General features: G+C 41.6%; 1 long non-coding RNA gene across 2 annotated transcripts in view; it reads right to left on the bottom strand.

Annotated features, from left to right (window-relative positions):
- Positions 1-19892, bottom strand: part of LOC119064267 (uncharacterized) — a 143228-nt gene that overhangs the window by 113086 nt on the left and 10250 nt on the right. The window contains exon 2 of one of the 2 annotated variants that reach the window (XR_008390073.1): positions 16363-16458. This is a non-coding gene — a long non-coding RNA (uncharacterized LOC119064267). Of the gene's footprint in view, positions 1-894; positions 12705-16362; positions 16459-19892 lie in introns of those variants that run through there. The other variant, XR_008390074.1, reaches the window with a different exon arrangement.

The raw sequence follows: 19892 nt of genomic DNA, 5'->3' as shown, positions 1-19892 counted from the left end.
CAAGTACCTACTATGTGCCGGGTAGTTTATCCTTATCGTCATACACAATCCGAATGGTGGGTATTCAGCACCTCCCTAAATCCCACCAGTGCATCCTTTTACATGCTGACTGGGTGTAGTTCAGTTTTAGGAAGCAGAAATTGGTCCGTTTTCACCAGAATAAGGAGCTAATATCTAATGCCTATAACAGGACTGTTGTATCTAATAAATATGGAAAGATCAATCTTAACCCCCAGGCTAGAGTGTAAACTTTTTCAGGAACTCAGCCTAGCAGGCTCAAAGGGCACATTCTCCTCCAAAGGATACAAACCATTCTCCAAAGGAACTGCACTATGATGACCATACTCAAGTTTTTCAGTTCAGGTTTTCAAAAGATGGACAGTTTGTTGTACTTTTCCCTCAAATAATTCAGGCAAAAGTTGTTTTCTCCTTGTCATGTAAGTTGTGAAGTCTTACATTACTTTTTGTTATGGAAACATATTAGTGAGCATAAGCTCCTTGAAAAAAAAATATAGATTCCATTGCTGTCCTTTACTCCAAAGTGAACTAGCCTTCTGAAGGGGCAAAAATAGAAGCCCAGCCCTTAGAATTTCATGAAAAATGTTGTCTGCTTTCTTCAAAGCTTAAAAGCTTCACGTTAGTCATCAAAATAAAACTATCTCCAACTGCAGGTGTTTGTCAGAGGACTTGAGATGAACAGAGTAAAATCAGCACCCACACCAAACACATGCTGACAACACCTAGCATTCCAGAGCAAAAAAACAACCCAGCGGTCCTACTGGTGACCGTGATTTTCTAAGCTCCCCTCCTGTGTACGGTTTCAGACCAACAGAGGAGCCAGACTCCTGCTCCCGAGCTGCCCTGCGCCCGGCCCGCATCAGCCATCACACGCACCTCCTGACCACCGCGTCCCAGACTCCACTGCTGTCTCTGGAGACCCGATCCACGGGAACGTGCTCCTGGGCCTTTTACATAACTGTGGTTGAAGATATTTTTCACCAGGTTCTTTAAACAAAGATTCACGTGACACATTTCTGCTCGAGTTTAGTTCCAGGAAATGTTTGGTTTCTGCAGATGTTTATGTGCTTCCGGTTGTCACTACATGAAAACGCTAGAATCCTGTTTCTGTTTGTCACTTGAGCATGCAGAAAAGGTAAAATCCAGTATGTGACCGAGTCTACTCTGAACACTGATTCACAGGAGCACTTAATCTTTCAACTTCTTTGAGATAAAGTTGGTTTTATTTTTTATAAAGTTGCTTTATCTTTTGGCCTGAAATGTGTTAAGCTGCTTTAAGTGCTTTCAGAACTAAGAGAAGCTGCAAAACGTAAATGAAATATATAATGTCAACCTGCTTGTAAGTTCCAGAATAAAATAGGAGAAGAAAAACTCTGTGGTGTTTTTACACTGAGAAGGTATAAATGCCCAGAATTCAATTTTCTGCTACCCTCAAAATACAAAAGTTTCCATAAAAAACAAAACAGTACCCTCCCCATTTTACCCAAACCTGGTTCACCAGCTCAAAATACTCAGATACGGCCTTGGTTGAAGTTCCCTACCAATCCTAACGTGCCTGAAGATTTTATAAACTGTTTTGTAAGAGAGTTCTTCAAACATTACTTTGAAAATTAAAAACATTTTAGAAAACTCAATTAAACCGATTTTATCACAGGTATACACTGTAAGTCACTTCACTTGGAAAGCAGTCCCAGTTCCAGGGGTGGGTGTCGTGATCATTACCAGCCAAGAACGGTTTGTAACTCCTTCCCAGCACTGGCGTTCAGCAGTAAGTGGCTCCCGGTAAGTGACCAGAGTAGCAAGTCACTAAAGTATCCATCAAAATCTTAAAGGTATTTATTACTATATTCATACTGTCTCCTTTCGCAAAGCATTTGAAACAGCCTATAAAAATCCAAACACTACAGTAGAATTATATTTTATAAATATAAAAATACAGACAATGAAAAAGCATGCAAATTATGTAGGCCAGAGGTTTCTTAAATCTAGCCGTAAATTTGGCCCTACACTGTCTGGTCAATAAAACAAAAAGAGAAAACCAATCAATTACAAAATTCACACCAGCCATGATGGATTGGTAAGTCTCAGGAAAAACAGAATTTGTTCTGGTATGCAAATCTGAGAAACGAATCTCTCACAGATTATTATGTAAAAAATACACTGGGGTCTTCAATACTGTCCCTGAGCAATATCCTAATTGGCTCAGCGGTTTCTCATAGGATGTAACATAGACAGTAAAAATATAAAGCTCTTGATAATCTCGATGAGTAAAAGCATCCAAGAGAACTTTTTGCAATAATGAAAACGTTCTGTATCTATACTTTCCAATATGGCAGCCACCAGCCCCATGTGGCTAGTGAAATGATACTAGTGCAAGAAACTGAAATTTTAGATATATTTAATATTAATTCCAATAGCCTTATTAGAAAAGCAAATTATCTACCCATTGGACCACACAGGTCTAAAACCTTAGTCATCAAACTCTTTTTAATAGCTAATGTATTTTGGGGTTGGCAAACATACATGAATTCTAACCAAAAAAATTACAAACTGTACACACTTATTTTTGTAAGTTTGAGTTTATAATATTCATTTATAGTCAATGAGAATGAGTTTTCCAATAAATAAAAATCAGAAATTGAAGGTTCTGAGTAATAAACTTAGATTAGCCCCAGTAAACACTTTACTCCTGTACTGCGATTAAATGCACGGTGCAATGCCCACATGGGACTTCCAACTACACATTCTGAGCTATCCAATTACCAGAGGCCACACACAGCGGCCGTCTCCTCAGAACTCCTAAGAAAACAAGGCATGACAGCAGTGTTCATGTGTTCCTCTCCATGGGAAGAATTTTCCCGGGAGTCCACATGGCCATCCAAGAACTACTCTCTGACATGCAGATGGAAGCTCAGGTACAAGGAAACGAGACTCACAGGGCGGGTACAGATGCCTGCTGGCTCAGAAGCCCTATGTCCCCAAAAGAAACCAGTACCTCGCTGATTCAAGTGACAGCTTCCAGGGTCCCCCCAAAGTTTATGCCACCTCTGAAATGTGCTCCCAGTTATTTCTCCTAATCAAGAACTTAGGGTTCCTGTGTAGTTCTTTTCAGTGCTAATACATTTACCAAATAAATATCATTTTTACCACAAGCAATGCTGCCTAGTAACATGGTTGACTTTCCACTTTTAGCAGGATTCAGAGGAAATGGATACAAAGTTTTCATTTAAGGTCAGATTTCTCCTTCGAGAATGAGAAAGAGTTTTGTTAATTCTTTAACCATCATGCATGTTCTTTTTAAATTTACTGATATGAGAAAGAGGAAGGGGAAAAGGGATAGAGGAAGGTAGGGAGGCACACTGATTTGCTGTTCCACATATTTACGCATTCATTGGTTGATTCTTGTATGTGCCCTGACCCGGGATCGAACCTGCAATCTTGGCTTACTGGGATGACACTCTAACCAACTGCTCAGTTGGCCTGGGAGGCTGCTCATGATTTTAGAAGTATTCCTAGCACATCAAGAATTTCCTCTACAAAAACCTAAAACAAAGTCATACTTAATTATTAAATAATAAAGTATTTCCTTTAAAAACCAGGAAATGAGATCAAGGTGACTACAACCACTGATTCTATTCAATAAAGTAGAGATCCTAGTGAATTTAATAAATGAAGTTAGACATACAAATGTTAATGAAGTGACAAAACTCTTTATCTCCAAGTGATAACTGTTTACACATGGAGAATTATGAAGAAAAGCTATTAAAACTAATAAAACATTAATTCATCAATGTTGCCGGATAGATGCAAGTAATAATACAATAACTAAAAGCCAAAAAACTCCCCACTACTTTGTAATTTCCATAGAAAAAGCTACCACTTAAGATGGCAACTTAAACAACAAAATGAAACAAAACCCCCTGAGCTCACTGACAGAGAGAACAGACTGGTGGGCGCTTGCAGCAGGGGACAGGGAGGGTGGGCAAAATGGGTGAAGGGGTCCAATGGGGACGTAACGCACAGCATGCGGACCACAGATGACAGGGTGTTACAAGTTTTAAATGAGCTAGGAGTGGATCTTCAAAGTTCTCATCGCAAAAAGGAAAAATCTGTAACTGTGTATGGTGACAAATGTTAACTAGACTTACTATGATTAGTTCATTATGTTGTACACCTGAAACTAATATAATGCTGTGTGTCTATTATATCTCAATTAAAAAAACACTAGAACCAAATCTGAATGAAAAATCAATTGACATACTTGTAAACTTTTTCTTAGTTCTGATTCCCTACTTATATGTCATTTTATTTTATATTTTTGCTGTAGAACGGCCTCAAAACTTCTTTGAAAAAAGGTAAGCCATTAACAAATAATAATAAATTATTTTTTAAAAGATCCCACCAAATCCATGGAAGTAAACACCAAACCAAACCCTCCCCTGGCAGGAACCAAGCACTGACACTCGAGGCTCTGTCACTGACTTGTACAGGGAAGCCACAGTGGTTTGGAGAGGGGGCTACTCTGGCTCGGGGCAAGCTGTCAGGGTTCTCTCACCTCCTACGTGGCCACAAATACAAACACAAGCACAATGAAGGATTCCCCACAAATCCTGAAGGAATTATGACAGAAATAACAGATCAGAATCTTGGGGTGGAAAGTGTATTTTTGATTTAAAAAATGCCCCCTCATAGTCCTGATATACTCCCCCCATTGTACCAACAAGGCCCTCAATCCCTGCCCCATTTGAAATAACTCAGTTAAATTTATTCTTTAAAATTGCTGAATTCCCAACAAGTAGTTTATTGAGCACCTACTGTGTGTCGTTGTCAGGAAGAGATTATTCTTATACCTCTGCACAGCAACAGCTTTCTGGGCACATTTATGAAGACCAAGGTTAAAGGATGACCCTTAAAACCTCAAAGATGACTGAACAGAAAGTAAGTGATCTCTCTCCCTTGAGTTAAGTGTTTATATTTTGGAAGCATGAACCATAGTCACTGGGATATTCCAGGGGTTAAAAATTAGGAATCTCTTGACTTAGCTTATTGATGTAAGTAATAATCTGTCCCTGCCCCAGAAACCTTGTGCTGACTTTCAGAAGAGTATGAATAAATAAAGGTATTAAAAACTCACCAGTCATGGGCCCTATGCTAGTTTTTAAGGACAGAACTATAAACAAGAGGAAGTGCCTACGCTCAGAGCTCACCGTCAATGTTGGCACTGGAAAGTAAACAATCGTCACCAGATGGTGTGACAAGTCCGTGACAGGAGATGTCCCGGGAGCTGGAAGAGGTCTGGAAATCTGAACGGAGACCTGACGGATGAGGAGTTAGCCAGATGCCTTCGTCAAAACAAGAGAAAAATCCCGAACCAACCAAGCTTCATTTTCTTCACGTAACGAGAAACAGCAAGGGAGGATGGCTCGGTCAGGCCGGACAAGGCCCACGTTCCTCCTGTTTTTCTCCTTTCCCCTCCTCAGTGCGGTGACGGTGTTTGGGCGGGGTCCCTTCGTGCCTGGGTGGTGGCTGCTGCTCAGCCTCAAGTGGGCTCAGCTCCCAGGTTAACTCGGGGAGGACAGCCGACTTCCTGTCCCACGGGCCAGAACTGGGTCACGTGCTCACGCTCCAACCATCAAATGGCAGGAATGGAACCCTCGTGATGCCAGAGGCTGGGGCCTCAGCCCACCCTCCCCGAAGTCCAAGGACACGCCGAGAGGAGTGGATTCTCAAACAAAACTGTGTTTCTGTTAGATAGGAAGACTGCGCTGAGAGCTTGCAGGGAAAGCTATGTGCTATTGTCATTAGGTAGTATTTCCTTTTTACATAGTACTGTATTTGTACTTCTTAGGTAGTACTAAGAAGAAATATAAAGAAAAAAAGACCACCTTATTCTTAACCATATACAAATTTACATTTTTTAAGTTTTTAATAGAGCAAAACTAAAAATAAATGAAACCAGCACAGTATGAGCTAAGTCCCACCAAGGCTGGGAGGACCCACCGCAACTGAGGGAGATCCGGTCTTAAATAACCAGAGGCAGTTCTCAAAGAGGGGAATTATGAAATGACCAGGAGGCTGATTTATGTTTAAAGGCACAAAGGTAAAATTTTAGGGATGAATAGCTGTGTTTACTCAGCTGTAAGAGAGACTCTGTGAGAAAATGCATGGGCAAACCCATCGCCCACGACTGCCCATCCTGCTGTATAAAGGCACTGGTACGTATTTGATCAATGAGTGACTGAATGAATGGGCTTGGATCTGAGTACCATCTGACCGGAAACTACCCGGAGTTTCCAATCAGAGGACATGTATGACCAAAAACTATTTCTGATGAAAAACTCTTATTTTTAGCAAGAATGGACGGGAAGAAAGTAAGACAAAAAGTGTCATCCATCGGGAAGCTACTGAAATCATCCAGGCATAAGGCAATCAGGGCCTTGATCCAGGGGTTCAAGAACTAAAAGTCAAAATTACAATTCTAAAAAGCGGTGGTTATGCATAGTTATTTTATTTACAATGTCACAAGCATACAGAAAAAGTGTTGCACTTTAGATTCACTTATTACTACATTATGAAAAACAGGATGGCTAATCTTTCATTTAGTTAAGTGATCCTGAATTTTAAGCAGTTTTTACAGCACTTCAATAGACGTTTTGCCCTAAGTTTCCTTTTCAACTCCAACAGGAACCAGGCACAACTAGACCTAAGTCCGCCAGAATCATGGTCTCTGTGGCCTCCTAGTGCTAGCTGTCTAGAATGACAGCTTCAGTAGCAAACTAGTAAAATTGTGCAGGCGTGCCTCATTTTATCGCACTTGTTCGCTTTATTGCACTTCATAGATACTGAGTTTTATACAAATTGAAGGTAAAACCCTCCACCAACATATAACTTACAACTTGCTAAATTTAGGCTCAGATGATAGTATTTTTTTAGCAAAAAAATGTTTTTAAATTAAGGTATGTACATTGTTTTGTGGTTTTTTTCAGACAATGCTATCACCTGCTTAACAGACTACAATATAGTCCCAACATAACTTTTATATGCACCAGGAACCAAGAAGTTCATGTGACTCACTGTATCGCAATATTCGCTTTCTTCAGTGGTCTGGAACCAGACCTGCAGTATCCCCAAGGCACACCTATCCAGACTCATTTTGTCCCCTACTTTTTCTTCTACATTTACATCAAGTTACAATGACGTCCCCCCAAATAACACCTCGCACACCATTTCACAAGCACGCTAAGGCTATGGTGGAGGTAAACAAAATATCTACAAAGCTAAGAATCATTAGATCATTCATGCTTATATCTCCAGCATTATTATTTTCTATAGCAACCTATGAGAAGCTACTGCTAGGGATCTTTCTGTTTTATCTTTGTTTCAAACAAGATTTTACTTACTGTTGGCTCGTATCTTACATGCCATTTCGTCTTCATTTCACCCCTGGCAACTTTTATCTGTACATTTGCTTCTCCACAACTACTCATTATAAAAGGTAAGTGCTTCTACCTGTCACAAGACTCTAGTAACTCTTCCTCGTCGAAGAATTTCCGGTCTTTTGGCTGGGCTGGGGTATTTCTAGCTCATTGTGTGCACCTGGCAGAGCTCTTGCCGACCAGCAGTCTTGGTCCCACACTAATGGGACTCCACTTCCAGCCAGATCCTGAATCCCCCAGTCCCTCTGGGAGGCAGCAGAGATGCTCCAGCCAACCCAAGAAAAGACCATCAGGTCAGAGAGGAGGGCTGGGTAAGGGCTGGCAATGGGGTCCATTAACAACATGGTCAGCACAAAACATCCAGGTGCCTGTTCCAGGAAAACAAAGTTTTCAGAATACAAGCAGCCTACACTCTTCATGTCATCTGTACCCTTCAGTCTATAAGTGACAAAATATTTCATCAGAAGAGCTAAACTGGCTCAAAGTCACATATCCTAACTATACTTAGGAACCTGGAAAATAGCTGAAATGAGGAAGTGATAGAGAAAATCTAAGCAAACAAACAATACCCTTCTCTCCAAAAAGACAACATAAACCAGGGAAAACAAACCAACATAATGTGTTAGAAAAAACAACCATGCTGTGAATAATGTTTTATAGTTATACTAATATAAACACTGATTATTCAAAACTTAAAGGAGGGCCCTTCACCTAGGGTAAGGGTGTATAAGAAAGATAAATCCTCTTCATCTCTCATGAGATATCAAAGGTAATGCCTATGGCTGAAAAATTAAAAATTGGAAAGAACAACAAGTTAGCTAGCGATCGGGAGATAAAGCAGAACCAGGCCTCCAAGATGAACCCCCTAGAGCAGGGACCGGGGGAGGAGTGAGAGGGGGGAGGGGTGAGAGCTGGGAGATTGCTGAGTTCTGCAACAAGCCTTGTACAACTCTTGAAATTCTGTGCATATATAACTGAGATTAAAATTAAATTAAGTGACCAATCAGAGAACAGAGCCTAAGGTTTCTAACTGTGTAATCCCTTGAGAAAACACTGATTTTTCTGATATTTTATCTACAATTTAATTTTCTATCGTTCTTGTTGTGACTCTTCATGGAAGCAAAAAAAAATAGTCAAATATTCACCAACTGGATTGGGAACATATGAATCCATACGAGGTGCTGGGAAAACGGGAGTGAGATCCTCCTGCAGAAGGTCACTGTGTTAGAGAAACAGGTAAACACACCAATCACTGAAAAACAATGAGATTACGCACTCAACACTAACCATTCTGTGGGCCTTGGCTTCCTCGTCTGTAGCACGCCTCGTCGGGTTTTTGTGAACATTTCATGATTCATGTCAAGTTCTTGGAGCACGGCGTGCCACAACATAAGCCAAGTGAGGCTGAAAGACAAACCCATGCCTGTCTGACTTAAAAGCCCATGCTCATTCCGCCCCATCACATTTCTAAAATAATCCTGTTCTTTTTGTAAACAAGAAACCCACTTTCCTCCTGGATCCAAATGGTATCATATGAACAAATAGTGACTCAGTATGTATGAAAATGAAGTAGAATAGAATCTAAGGGTAAAATAAACCACTTTTCCAGCTTTTTCCCCTTTTCTAGTTCTCTTTATTTACAAATATTTGATTTACTTAAAAATAGTTCCCTATGTCTTATGAGTTAGGCATGATTAAAAGTAAAGTTCTTGATTTACCAAGTAAAATGTGGTAGTGAACTACTTTCATAACCAGAAAATAAATTAACATACCACTAGATGGCACTGTACTAGATAACTTTTTTCAAAAAAAATGTTTTGGCAGAGATCCAACTTAGCAAATTAAAAGAATGTTTTCTTGCAACAGAAGAAGGTAGGCTTATATTACTCCTGTTTTAAGCTATTTCATGGCTTTGAAAATAAAGACATGGTTTAATGGAAAAGAAAACAATTGTATAATCAGGTTAAATTTTATTTTTTAAGTATTCTGGTATCTTAAATATCCTGATATCTTCTAAGAATAAATAACTCTGAATGTCCCTCTGATTTATAATACAACAAATAAGTACAGGAACACATGAGGTTTGAACTGTAGTAACGTGGGCAAGGTGGAACTACATTTCCCAGAATTCCCTTCCATGAGTGGTTCAAGGTCAGAGCTGGCCAAGAGAGGAATGTACTTGAGATTTGAAAGGAGGAACTATATCATCAACAGCTGTTACTCTCTGAAGCCATTATTTGCTTCTTGGTTAGGTGGTGACAGACACGGACACTGCTGGGTTCCAGCTTACCCTCACAGCCCTTTGGACCATGTTCAGCTCTTCTTCCCAAATACTGGACCTACTGACCAAGAAAACGCCCAAGGACCATCACCAGACCTTTGACAGGAGACACAGAGGTGGCATTCAGGAAGTATTTAATTACCAACTGATGTATATTTAGTTAGCCATAATAACAGTAAATGACTTAAGCTCCTCTTCACACAGCAGCTTTAATGGAGTATTATGTGCTATTAATTTAAAGAATTTATTATAAACTTTTGCATGTTATCAAACGTTGCATAACCTTTTAAAGAATAAATCACACCACAGGGTAATTAGTGGTACTGAACATTTACAGATACTTAAGATGTCCGAGAGAAACAGTCAAGGTATCCATGGCTGAAAATCCTCCAACATGTGTAGCCGTCTGGCTTCAACAGTCAGGCAAACGCCTGCGTTTGAGTGCCAATCACCAGAACGGCTCCTTAACTAGTTTTATTTTCCGTGTGGATAATCTACGTCTAGTGCTTGAATCCATGAGACATGTACATAACAGGCTCAATAATCATGTACTAAAAGAATTGGTGAGTTTTTCCCTATTGATTCAGGCTGTTCAACTCCTTTAACATGTGTTACCAGAATGTAATACAAACAAAATACCTCAGAAAATAAGAAATATAATTTGCTTAGACAACTTCTGTGAATTAAAAAAAATAAGGTTTTTTGTTCTCTCCTGTTATTTCTTGTGTTTGCCTCTGGGAATGTTAGTTAATGGCATTGCATCCATACAGAGAGCACCCTAAGTTGTTTACCTAACACGAACTTCCAGAAAGTCATAATGCCGTGGGCCGGTCAGGCAGCATTCTCTCCATCTGTGCCTGTTGTCAGTGTTCACGGAGGAATCCCTGCGTTCCGAATCCTTTACAACCACCATGTCCTAGGCGGCCTCCTGTACCCCGCTGAGACAGGTACTATTACAGAGATTCCAGTGCTGACAGGTACTAGATGGATAACCCAATAAGGTTTAGAGAGACTGAGGAGCTTTTCCATGCTTATACATCCAATACTTATCGAAACCCAGATCTTAATTTGGACTGGGTTTGACTGCAGAACCCAACTTCCCAACCACCATTCAACAGACCATCCTCCTCTCCCATTAGATCAGACAACTTGAGAAATAAATGTCTGCCTCTCGTTCATCTTAGTATCTGCTTACAGCATGTAATGCACTTGTATTTAATATGTATCAAGAGTTACCTGTTGATTAAAGATAGTCTGAGTGCGAAAACTAGCTGAGATATTGCCTGATGATCAAAGAATAATTCCTGCTTCAAATTAAACTAGAGAAACACTGTACTAAGTTTCAGAAAACTTAACAGGGCAGACAACGATGACGAAAACCAGAGGGTAATTCAACTAGAGTCATGTAACCTCCATACCTCAAATCTATCCTAGTCTTTACAATTCCAACTGCATTACAGGGAAATCACATAATATTATCGTATCTCCAGACCCCTATATTCTACTGACTACTGGGCTTTCTTCTGAAATAAACTCCAGGTCTCTGCCTGTGGTTAAATGGGCCAAATCCAGCCATGTTCTGAGAAATGACAATGAGAGAATAACTTGAAGCATCAAACAAATGCTGTGTAAAAAAAGATTCTTTTCTGCCAGCCCTCCCCAACCCCACCCCCAGAGATGCCACCTGAAGGCTGTGTTGCGCTTGCTGAATTAATGCACTGAAGTTTTGTCCTGTGAAGACACTGGATCCTGCTCTCTCGTGCCTGCTAGCGAGAATCCCCTTCTTGGTACTCCTAATGAGTAACAGACGGCCGAGTCTGTCCAAATACACACCAAGACATTTACTACTATACAATGTGGGGTACAAATGTTACCCATTTGGACTACAACTGAAGCACAATAGTCTCACAGTAAGCAATTTTATGGTAGGTCTAGAACATTACCAGGACTCCTTGTTCTTTCACGATTTTATTTCCCTCCAGCCAGCAAGCAATTCCTTAGAGTGAGTCCTTTCTTTCCTTTCTTTTCCTGAGTCAGTCCTTTCTAACAGGCCACTCTACCTCCACTGCCAGACTCCAGCTGAGCTCTTCTCTCACATCCTGAGGTACCCAGGGCAAGTCCTTTTCCCTTTGGGCCCCCGACACAGTCATTTCATATCACTGCTCAGCCATCAGTCCCACCATCTAAGCACCCAGAGGCTTCCTTCTCCTTGAGCACACGCTCGGCCCCACTCCTGTTCTGTTTAGCGTGGGTTCCCATCCCTTGCTAGAAGTCAGTTTCTTCTACGACTCTGCCAGCATCACCCACTCACCTGACTCAGCAAGAGTCACACAAATTGCATACTTTAAAAATACCTTAGCTGTATCTCAAGCATTGTTCTTTCCTTCACATTTGAGGAAAATAAGGCCTGAACATTTGATTGCAGTTTAAGTCCCTGACTCTAGGTAGGCAAACACCCCCGTTGTCCATGACTTTTCCAGTGAGAAATGTTTCACTACAGACATTAGCTGCTTTTAAATTTATGCAGTCAGAACAAAAGCCTTGAAAATACAGCAAAAGAGATTCTGCACTTCCTAATCACCTGGATATTAAAACACTTAAATGTGTACCACTGTAAATGTTCTAGTTCTGCCAACCTTCAGAAAAAATAAAGCGCAGAGAAAACTATCTGTCATCGATGCTATGGTATTACTTGCCCGAAGGAAGAATGCAGGGTGCTTACAGTCCCTCTGATTTTATGCTTTGTTTCCATCATTACTCCACGAGGTAATCGGATCCACTCTAATGATCCCAGAAACCACTTATCCTTTTCCAAGCATCCACCAGAAGACTGAACCTGGCTTCTAGTCCTCTTCTCTCTTTAAACTCCTTCCAGAAATGGGCTTCAGAGACTGACTTTCTAAAATCAACACGGACTGCAGACTTTGAGTTTCTTTATCAATTGGTCACAGAATGTGGATGAAACTCAAAAACTCACCGAAAGCTTTCAAAGCACAACACTGAACAAAGATGCAGAGATAAGCACGGCCGCCTGACCTCTCCGAGCCCCCCGGGGCTTCCTTCCATGCGGGTCCCGAGTTCCAGCAATAACTGCTCTGTCCCTGACTTTTTTACTTTGTCACGATCGTCCACTCCAACAGCCTTGCTATGTCATTGTCATTGCTTAGATCTATAAAGAAAAATGTCTTTTACTGGCACAACCCAGAGGACTGAAAAATTCAAAGAATTTATAGGTTAAAAAAAAAAACCCCAAACTTTAGCCCTGACTGAGAGTTGGCCCCACTCAGCTCTCTTTCTCTATTCCTACAATGGCTGTTCCGACCACGTGTGACACATTCAGACCATCACAGCATACTTATACTAAATGCCTTATACTAAAATAAAGACCTTCCATGCCCGACCGCTGTGGCTCAGTGGACCGAGTGCCAGTCTGCAAACCAAAGGGTTGCTGGTTTGGTTCCCTGTCAGAGCACATGCCTGGGCTGCAGGCCAGGTCCCCGGTAGGGTGTGCGTGAGAGGCAACCACACCTCAGTGTTTCTTTCCCTCTCTTTCTCCCTTCCTTCCCCTCTCCCCTCTATTTTATTTATTAAAAATAAATAAATAATATATTTTTTAAAAATGAAGACCTTTCCTCCACCCTTTATCTGTAATCTACCTCAATTTTAGGCTCCTGCTTATAAAAATGTAGGCTATACTCATTGTCTCTACTCATTACGGACCACTGCGCTTCATCATTGAAAGAAGCTTCGAGTGACACTATTTAACAATTATTCTCACTGAGCGCCTCTGACTTGGTCAAATCCAAAAGCCTCATTTTACTTCTCACTCCTCTCCCCCACCACCGTGGCAAAGGATACTCACTACTTCCCTTTCTGAATCTGTTCTCAGACAGCCTCTTCCTGACTACGCCCTTCAAGTGTTGAAGAGTCTGGAGTCCACGGCTCAGCCCTCTGACACTGCCCAGCTAGCTCTCATTTCTGCAACATCACTCACTCGCTGTGTGACTGCGTACTCTGTATCTTTCACTCCTCAACTTCAGTCACATTTCCAACTATCTGCTGCTTATCACCATTGGGATACCCCATTCCCAAATATCCAGGCCAAACCCAAGGCTTCCTCCATACTCCCCTAGCCAGAGGTAAAATCTACAACAGTTTCCTATTTTCCCATTTCTCTCACAACTGATCTTTATCGCTCCAGGCACTAAATTCCACAAATTCTACCTCCCAAAATCATATTCTCCACTGTCTTCTCTTCCACATCTATGCGTCAATGCCTCAATCCAGACCCTCCATCTCATTCATTTGGACTATTGCACAAGCCTCCTAACTAGTCTATTCTCTCTTTTGTTTTTCCCCTCCAGCCCAATTTTCATGCTGCTGTCAGGCATTTTACAAAAGTGTGAACCTGGCCCTGACTGGTGTGGCTCAGTGGGTTGGGCACTGTTCAACAAACAGAAAGGGCACTGCCAGTCTGATTCCCGGTCAGGGCACATGCCTCGGTTGTAGGGCAGGCCCCTGGTTAGGGTCGTGCAAGAGGCAACCGATACATGTTTCTCTCCCTCCCTTTCCCTAAAAACCAATATATAAGATGTTTTAAATAAATAAAAACTAAAATGTGAACCTGCGCCATTCCTCTGATGTTAAAACCCCCAGAAGTTCCTCGTGGCCACAGCGGCAATGACCCGCTACCGGCATTTTACAGCACAGGGCTCCATCTGATCTCATTTCCCCACTGCTCTCATGAGCTTCTCGGCTTCTCAAAAAATGATCCTCACACTTCTACAGCTTGGTATTTGCTCCTTCTTCTTCTCCACATGATGAGCAACTACATCCTCTCCAAGCCTCAACTCAAATGCCAGACCTCCCCCGGCCAAATTAATGACATGTTTCCCGGGCAGTCTGTACACGAGGCCTCTGCGGCAACGCTCACCACACAGCATCCCACTCACTCGTCTCTTGCTCCCCAGACGTCAATGAAACCTACCCAGTGGAACACCTCAAGACCAGGATCTGTCCTTGCTCGTTTTCAGCGCCCCCAGATTCTTCCGAGTCTCCAGTGATCTCTCTCTCATCCCAGATCTCTGAACCATCAAAGCTCGGTGAGTTCTCTGCCACACCGATGGACTGTGGTGAGCGTGTCTACTACAATGTGTGGGAAAATCAGTCATCTGTTTATTTAACTAACATTTATTGGATGTGCGATACCCAGATGAGTAAGACTTGACCCCTCCTACTAAAGAGTCCAGTCTAGTAGAGAAAACAAGCTCACGAACAGATGTTCATGCAATGTGCTGCAGAAGCCCAATGACAGAGTTATCCCAGGACATTCTGGAGACAGAGAGGCATGGGGGAGACCATTAATGCAGCAAGCGTGGGGCACTGAGAATAGGAAAAGGCCCCTGGAGGGGTCTCCTGGGCCTGATGGCACCCGAAGTGAGTGCCAACTATACCAATGAACCACATTAAGTTTCTGTCAGATGCCCCATACAAGCAGTAAGAGTCATGACATTATATAATAAATATCTATCTGATATAACACCTACCTGATATCACATGATACCATGACTTGTAGCAAATATATCCAGATCTCAAATTGTGAAAACAAACCACACAGCCTGTGATTGATCACCTGAAACACTCCCTTCTCACTCCCTTTTTTCTGTCCCCTGACACCCACTGACCACGACCACATGTAAGAACACCCATGTCTGTGCCGGCATGTGTGGAGTCCGTGCCCCTCCCATCACGCCCCCTTCACTCACGTTCCATGCTATCCACACCGCAGTCCCCTGGCTTGCCTCACACGTCCGATCCCTGCTCACTGTCCTCTGACCCCTGCCTGCTCTTCCTGCGCTCACCTGCCATGGATGCTGCAGAACCAGGCCGAGTCAGTTACCCTGTTCACTCAACGGTGATGTCACCAAGAACAAGCATATCTCTCTGTGCTAAAAAGAATTTGTGAAAGTTCTTTTTTCACAGGATAAAGTCTACCCTTTAATTTGAAACCACAGGTATTACTGTTACTGTGATTTAGCCTGTAAGTCTTCGGGGGACCCAAAGTTTTTATCTTGGAAGAAAATAACCCTATCGGAAAAGAAAAATCAACATCATCCATGAAGTGAAGAAAATTCAGTATTTCATTTTTGGCTTTGTTACTGTTTTACTACATAATTACCCTGGTCCATGTAATCTCAAACCCTAATAGAAATCTTGAAATATACTACATCACATGAAGTAATTTCTGAAGTATTTTCCTGGTTTTGCTATATATTATTGACAATTATTTTTCTAATTTGAAAATGGATTAAATACATGTATAGTTACAGAACATAAAATCCAGTATCATCTTTCGATTCAGTATTTACATTTGTCAGTTACTACTTAACATTTACTATGTATTAATTGCATCTCTACAAGTTCAATTAACAAAGCATATAAATAATACAACTGTGCTTAAAATTAGGAGAAAAGGGAGAAAGAAAATAGGTGATCCCTTACCTGGCATCTGATCTTAAAGTTACACTAATGGGAAAAAGGGAGGGAAACAGAGGGGGAGGGGGAGGGCACAGGTAAGAGTAGTTCAAAGCGAAGGAGAAAAACTGATCGAGTAAGTGTTTCACTTACAGTTAAAAGATTCCCAGAAAACAAGCAGTAACGTCCTCCTCCATCCCTCCATCCCAGAGCTGAGTTGCTGCGCCATTCCAGGTAGGCTGGGTGGTGCTGAAAGGAAGAGATGGGTTTGAGCTCTCCAAGTCGGAGTGATGAAAGGCAGGCCAGCCACTCATCCTCCCACCTCCAGCGCTTTTTAGAAAGTGAATCATCAAATTAAACGTTATAATCCAATTTCCAAAATTGTTCTACTCGACTTAAAACTGCTGTCACCTCTAATAATCTTACAGGCAAATGCACTGGTCTCAAGCATCATTCTCTTTGGATTCTGTGAACAGCTGAAGCTCCTGGTCACTCCGCCTTCTCTGCTCCCGACAGGAACCCCACTGGCTCTCCGCCTGCTCAAGGCTGCAGAGCTAGCTCCTGCCCCTAATCAGCCCCCAGATCTCGGCCTCCCCAAAGGCGCAGTCCTCCGAGCTCTGGGCTCTCTCCATACCCATCCCTTGAAGAACTCAGCCATCACTTTGGAAGGACAAATGTGAACTTCTCCCTCTTTGGGTAGACATTTCAGCATGAACTGAGGTTCTATAGTTTCAACTGGTTGGGAATTTCCCCTTAAATGTCTAAAACCAAATGAGCACCCTTGTCCCCTCAAAACTGGTTTCTCTTTCCAGTTAGTACATGCCTGATTGTTCTTCAGATCTGGATGGCTCGAGACTACTTTTTTTACTCTGATTTTCCTCTCTCTCATCCTGCTGCACTCCTGTGTCCTACCCATCCCTCTCCCACCTCCCTCAGCCGACTGCATCATTACTCTACCGCTCGATTACTTCACTGGGATCTACCTCCCATCTCTCCCTGTCTTCAGTCCATCTTCGACACTGCTACCAGTTTACCCTTCTCCTAGATACCATGGCTTTTTCCTCTTCATACCGTTGCTCCTCTTCTTCAGAAAAGTGTGGTAGCTCTAAAGTATGTTCCCGGATTCTCTGACACTTCTCTTCTTTCAGGGAGGAACCCAGCCCCCTTCCCCTTGAATGTGGACTGAACTCACTGGCTCGCTTCTAAGGCACAGAATGTGGCAACAGCCCTGCCTGCACCCAAATCCCTGCCCCACAGAAACCAGTAGAGATAATAAATGTCTGTTGGGATTCTAAGCCCTAACTTTGAGGGTAATTTGTTACATGGCAATAGGTTATTGATTCAGAAGGGCTCTCTGCAGCTGAGTAGGTCAAGTCCACACTTTTAAGGAACTCAAGGTCTCCCACTAACTGCCCTCACTTTACCTTTGAAAACAGAGACACTGCCTCAGTTTCAGGCCAGCGAGTCCACTGAGCCCCCGTGACATGACAAAATCCCGCCTCATCTCACAGGACATGTCCTTCTCGCTTCTGCCCACTGAAATAAACTCAACGCTTTCTTTTAGTCTAAATTCAAAGCCTATTTACTAAAGCAATTTTTCTACTTTTTAATACCCGTAAAGAAACATCTACCTGATTTCTAAAACTATATTTAAGTAATGTAAACTACAAATCATGGGTTTGATATCATTATATTCCCTAGATTAATGAACAAAGAGATATACACTTTTTATTTAGAATTAACTTTTGTGAGGCTTCTTTCAAAAAAAGTTTTGAATGTCTTTTAACCATGAACACATATAATAAAGTTTACTGATTTTAAAAGTGTCAGTTTGAGGGGACAATTTGGTGGAATATATCACAAAAAAATATACACACGGTCTACGAGTAAGCAGTTCCATCTCCAGGAATCTGTTCTACACATGCAGTGATACCAGGGAGCAAAACCACAGGCCCAAGGATGCACTGCACAGTTTGTAACAGGGATAAATCAGAAGCTATGTGAAATACATCAACAGAGGAAAAATTACATTGGGATACAATGGACTGCCATGGATCCATTTGTTAAAATGCACTAAGTCTGCAGGTACTGACCTGTTTGGATCTCTATGCTATATTAAATTTAAAAAGCAAGTTTTGCCCTGGCCAGGCGGCTCAGTTGCTTGGAGCGTCATCCTGTACATCAAAAGGTTACAGGTTCAATCCTGGGTCAGGGCACATACCTAGGTTTTGAGTTCAATCCCTGGATGCATACAGAGTCAACTAATCGATATTTTTCTCTCATGTTGATGGCTCTCTCCCTTTCACTCTCTCTCTCTGAAATCAATAAACATATCCTTCCTTGAGTGAGGTTTTTTTTTAAAGCCAAAAGAAAAAAACAAAGAAAATTCCACAAAGAAAATAATTAACTGTGTAAAACCCACCTGAGAAAAACTTTAAAACATTCCTGAAAAGGCACAAAAAAACACTTTAACAACTAGAAGGACATTTCTTATTTTGGTGCAGAACAAGTCAACATCAAAAGGTGTATAAATTCAATGCAATCCCCATAATAATCCTAGACCATTGACACTGAACCTCCTATTAAAAATACACATGCACACACAACCGGAAAAAAACACTAAGGGCTAGAGAGGAGGACTAGTCCTTCCAGACATTAAATTAAACTTCAAAGCCTCGATAATGAAAAGCGTGCTACTGACCCACAGTAGACAAACCAGTGGAGTTATACAGCAAGTTCAAAAACAGACTCAACTCCAGATGGGACTTCAATACATACGTGAAAAAGGCAGCATCTAAAAACCACTGGGGTAAAATGGACTTTTTGATGAACAGCTAAGATAACTGATTAGCCATTTCAAAAAAGAGAAAACGAGATCTATACTTTACACCACACACAAGAATAGATGCCAAATTACCTAAATGTAAATCAATGAAGTCACAAAAGCACTAGAGAGAAAACACGGTGAGTTCTTTTGCAACCTTGATGTAAGGAAAGACATGCCAAATCAAAATCAGTAAGAATAAAAACACGTAATTGATTATGTAAAACTTTTACATAATTAGATTACGTAATTTTATTTTCTCTGCCACCCGCACATGCCCCAACCAAGATCAAATCCACAACCGAGGTATATGCCCTGACTGGTAACCAACCCCGCAACCTTCTGGTGTACGGGATAATGCTCCAACCAACCAGCAACGAGGCCAGGGATGATTATGTAAAATTTCTAGCAACATTTTTTTACATGGCAAAAAGAAAATCATTAGCAAAAAAAACAATAAATAAAATGCGAGAGAATATTTGTCTCATGTGGCAGATAAAGGGCTAAAATCCGTAATATATAAAGAACTAAAATTGAGGAAATAGAGAGTAATAAATTGACAGAAACATGGGCAGAGGAGATGAACATGCACACATGTACAGTCACACACATCTCTCCCTTAAACATATGAAAAGATGTTCTATTGCACTCATAAAAGAAATACGAATTGAAACTACACAGAGAGCTATTTCTCACCTACCAGACTGACAAAAATCAAACAGCATGACAAGTCCCTCCTGGTTAGGCCACAGGGAAACAGGCGCTCTCACAGAGACCTCCTTGGAGAAAGGGCTGCTTCTGGGGCCAAGGCCAGGAAAGCACAGAGGACCGCTCCGTGCCAGAAAGTGTAGATGTCTCA

The sequence above is a fragment of the Artibeus jamaicensis genome, unplaced genomic scaffold, assembly GCF_021234435.1.
Source record: "Artibeus jamaicensis isolate MK-2021 breed Jamaican fruit bat unplaced genomic scaffold, CSHL_Jam_final scaffold_3307, whole genome shotgun sequence".
Lineage (NCBI taxonomy): Eukaryota > Metazoa > Chordata > Mammalia > Chiroptera > Phyllostomidae > Artibeus > Artibeus jamaicensis.
This window is presented reverse-complemented; position numbering and strand designations above follow the sequence as displayed.